This window comes from Heteronotia binoei, chromosome 4 (genome assembly GCF_032191835.1).
Source record: "Heteronotia binoei isolate CCM8104 ecotype False Entrance Well chromosome 4, APGP_CSIRO_Hbin_v1, whole genome shotgun sequence".
Classification (NCBI taxonomy): Eukaryota; Metazoa; Chordata; class Lepidosauria; order Squamata; family Gekkonidae; genus Heteronotia; species Heteronotia binoei.
In genome coordinates this window covers 49,190,391-49,195,079 of record NC_083226.1, presented here as the reverse complement: position 1 = coordinate 49,195,079, position 4,689 = coordinate 49,190,391, and positions in this window count along the sequence as shown.

The window sequence follows — 4,689 nt, the reverse complement described above, 5'->3', positions numbered from 1 at the left end:
ATAATTGCAGAATTTTTGGAGGAAGATCCTGAAGAGACTAAAAATATGTATGATTATATGTATAGAGTGAATTCACTCTATGCCAAGAAAAATAATTTACCAAGAGATGTTGTCATAAGATATATGACAAAAGAAATGGTGAGAAAGATCATGAACAAAAACTTTGAAAAGACATTGATAGTGGGAGGCAGCAGAGTAAGAATTATGAAGGAGTTGCCAAGGCAAGTGATAAATGATAGAAGAACATACAAAAAACTGACAGAAAAAATTCGGGACAATGAAATGAGGTTTAGATGGATAATACCTGAAGGTTTGAGCTTTGAACTTCAGGGGAAAAGAATCACAATTACAAATGCACAGGAACTGCGTAGATTTTATGAAGAACATAAAGAATTTGCACCATGATGGATTACAAATTATTGTCTTGGAATGTAAATGGACTAAATTCAACACAAAAAAGAAGGGCAATGTTTCATTGGATTAAAAATCAAAATTGTAATATAGTTTGTTTACAAGAAGTGCATATTAAAACAAAAGGATTACAAATTTTTATGGAATAAACAATTGGGGTTAGAATTTTTTTCATTGGCTGAACAGAAGAAAAGGAGTGATTTTTTATATTAAACAAGAATTGGAGCCAAAATTAGTATTTAAAGATAAAGATGGAAGATTTGTTGCAGTAGAAATAATATTAAATGCAAAAAAAAATTGTTGTTATTGGGACTGTATGCGCCTAATGGTGCAAAGGATGCTTTTTAAACAGACATTATACAACAATTTGATGAACTGACTTATGACCAAATTTTGATAATGGGAAACTTTAATGGAACAATTAAGAATTCACTGGATAGGTCTGGGGGAAAAAATAATAACAAAGAAGGAAAATTGCCAAAGTCTTTTTTTGAATTGGTCAAACAAGAAAATTTGGAGGACATATGGAGGAAATTTAACCCTGAAGTGTGGGACTATACCTTTTTTCAGCAAGACATAATTTTTTTCCCAGAATTGACATGTTGTGGGGCACTAAAGATTTAGGCTTTATAACAAGGAAAATAGAGATTTTACCCAAAATTGGGGCTGACCATAACCCAATAATGTGGATTACAAAATTGTCTAAGAAGTTGAGAAGATGGAGATTGAATGAAGATTTACTACAGAATAAAGAAATAGTGACATACCTAGAAAATGAAACTAAAGCTTTCTTTCAAGTGAATGACAAAGAGGATATAGAATTTCAGATGGTCTGGGATGCCTATAAAGCAGTAATGAGAGGAATATTGATTACTTTGAATAATAAAGACAAGACAGCAAAAGAAAAACAGCTGTTGGACATTCAAAATGAAATAAAGAAAAAAGAAGGAGTTGAGAAAAAGGCCAGGGAAAAAGAAAATTATAAGGGAAATTACAATATTACAAATGCAAATGAGACATTTGTAAAATAAAGAATTGGAATGGAATTTGAAAAGACTGCAGCAGAAATCTTTTGAGGGAGCAAATAAACCTTGAAAGTATTTGGCTTGGCAACTGAAGAAAAAGAGAGAAAATAAAATTATTAATAAAATTGTGGTAGATGGAAGAGAGGTGGTTAGCCAAGAGGGAATTAAAAGAGAATTTTTAAGTATTATGCCAAGTTGTTTAAAGGTGTTAAAATAAATAAATAAAAGATGGATGAGTATCTACAAAAGATAAAAATAGAACCCTTAACAGAAAATATGCAAAAAGTTTTGAATGATCCAATTGAAAAAATAGAAATTGAAGCAGCAATTAATGCAATGAAAAATGGAAAGGCACCTGGGCCAGATGGATATACAGCTAAAAATTTTAAAACCTTTAAAGATTAGTTAATACCGAAATTGCAGAAGTTGATGAACATGATAAGAATGAAAGGGAAAATACCAAACACATGGAAGGAAGCTGTTATTTCGTTGATACCAAAGGAAGATAGAGATGTCACGAATGTTAAAAATTACAGACCAGTTTCACTATGAAACGATGACTATAAAATATATACAAGAATCTTGGCAAAACGGCTTAAACAACATTTGATAAATTTTATAAAGGAAGATCAAGCGGGGTTTCTTCCCAAAAGGCAAATAAGAGACAATATTAGAACTGTTGTAAATATTGTAGAATATTATGAAAGACATCCAGAAAAGGAAGTAGCATTATTATTTGCGGATGCAGAGAAAGCATTTGACAATTTAAACTGGGACTTTATGTTTGCAGTAATGGAGAAAATGGAGCTGGGAGAAAGCTTTATAAGAATGATAAAAGCAATATACACTGAACAACGTGCAAAGCTATGTATAAATGCAGATCTTACAGAAGATATGACAATTAGCAAAGGTACAAGACAATGTTGTCTGCTTTCCCCATTGTTGTTTATAATGACTCTTGAAATATTGCTGATGCAGATCCAAGAAGATAAAGAAATAGAGGGATTAAAAATAAAAGGATTTATTTACAAATAGAGAATTTGCAGATGATATGTTTATAAATGAAAACCCCATACAAGTCATACCTTTGTTGTTAACTAAAATACAAGAATATGGGGAGTTGGCAGGATTTTGTATTAATAAAGAAAAATCAAAACTTCTATGTAAAAATATGCAAATAAATAAGCAACAGGAATTACAGAGACTAATGGGCTGTGAAGTTACTTCCAAGGTGAAGTATTTGGGTGTGGAGATAACAATGAAGAATATTGATCTGTTTAAAAATAATTATGAGAAGCTATGGCGTAAAATGGATGAAGATATGTTAAAATGGAATAAACTTAATTTGTCATTGCTGGGTAGAATAGCTGCAATTAAAATGAATATTCTACCAAGAATAATGTATTTGTTTCAAACTATTGCCATTGTGAAAGATAGTAAACAATTTGAGAAATGGCGAAGATAAATTTCAGAATTTGTATGAGCTGGGAAGAAACCAAGGATCAAAATGAAAATTTTGACAGATGCAAAAGAGAGAGGTGGATTTCAACTACCAAATTTAAAATGATATCAGGAAGCAGTTTGTTTAGTGTGGATAAAAGAATGGATAACACTATTAAACAAAAAACTCTTAGTTCTGGAAGGTCACAGAAATAAATTTGGCTGGCACGCGTATTTGTATTATGGAAAAAAGAAGATGGACTTTTTTTCTCTCACCATTACATAAGAAATAATTTGCTAAATACATGGATGAAATATAAGAAATATGGAGATGAGAGAAGACCGTTATGGATAGTGCCAGCTGAAGTAATAAAAATAACGGCTGAGATAGGTGAAGAAAAGTGGTTGTCATATAATCAATTATTAAAAATACAAAGTGGCAAAATAGAATTGAAAACTGCTGAAGAGTTGAATAATAAATATGATTGGTTCCAAATGCAACAAATAAAGAGCTTGGTGGATAATGATATCAAAACTGAAGGAATAAGAAAAGAACAAACAGAAATGGAAAAAGTTCTGCTTGGAGATAATGAAAAATTAATTTCAAAAATATATAAATTACTTTTAAAATGGTCTACGGAGGATGAAGTAGTGAAATCTCAAATGATTAAATGGGCAATTAATGTAAATAAAGAAATACAAATGGAAACTTGGGAATACTTGTGGAAGAATTCTATGAAGCTTTCGACGTGTCATAGTATTAAAGAGAACTGTTTTAAAATGATGTATAGATGGTATATGACTCCTAAAAAATTGGCAAAGATGAACAATAAGATGCCAGACAGATACTGAAAATGTAAAAAACATGAAGGTTCTTTCTACCATATGTGGTGGACTTGTGAAAGAGCAAAAAAGTATTGGCAGATGATTCAGCAAGAAATTTCTAAGATCTTGGGATATGAATTTAAGAAAGTTGCAGAGACTTTTCTCTTGGGATTACAAATGGAAAAATTTCCAAAAGAAGCTAGAACTGTAATTTGGTACTTGCTTTCAGCTGCTAGGACATTATATGCACAGTTGTGGAAGCAAGAAAAAATACCAGAGAAATAGGATTGGATTATAAAAGTTAAGACATGGAGTGAAATGGACAAATTAACAAGAATATTAAGAGACTATGATTTAGAAATTTTTAAGATGGAGTGGAAAAAGTTTAGAAGATATGTAGAAAAAGAGTGGAAAATAAAAGGACATTGGACAATTTTTGATAATGATTAAGTTTTAGAAAGAAGAATATAAATTTTTGTTTTAATCATTAAGGGTACCTTTAAATATTAGCATTTTAAGTAAATAACACCGGCGGGAGTCAAATAACAGGGGGAGGGGTGGGTAGAAAGTAATATATGGGATAGATAAAAGAAGTTATTAAAGATGTAAGAGATAGATTTATTAACATATGTTACCAATAAAATTGTTTTAAAACCGAAAATACCTGGAGACTTTGGGGTGGATTTGGGAGAGGGCGAGGTTTGGGAAGGGGAGGGGCCTCAGCATGGCCCAATGCCATATACAGCTCACCCTTCAGAGCAGCCATTTTCTCCAGGGGAAGTGACCACCAGCTGAAGATCAGTTGTAAAAGTGGGTGATTTCCAGGCCCCACCTGGAGGCTGGCCACCCTAACCTCTCTCTGGCAGAAGACTATAGTCTATGCGTGGTGCATGGCACACCACAAAGGCACTTCTCAGCAGCCGTTGTTAGCTGGGTCAGGCAGTAATTCAGGAAGTGGCCCTTAGGTGTTCACTTGGGTATAGGGTTG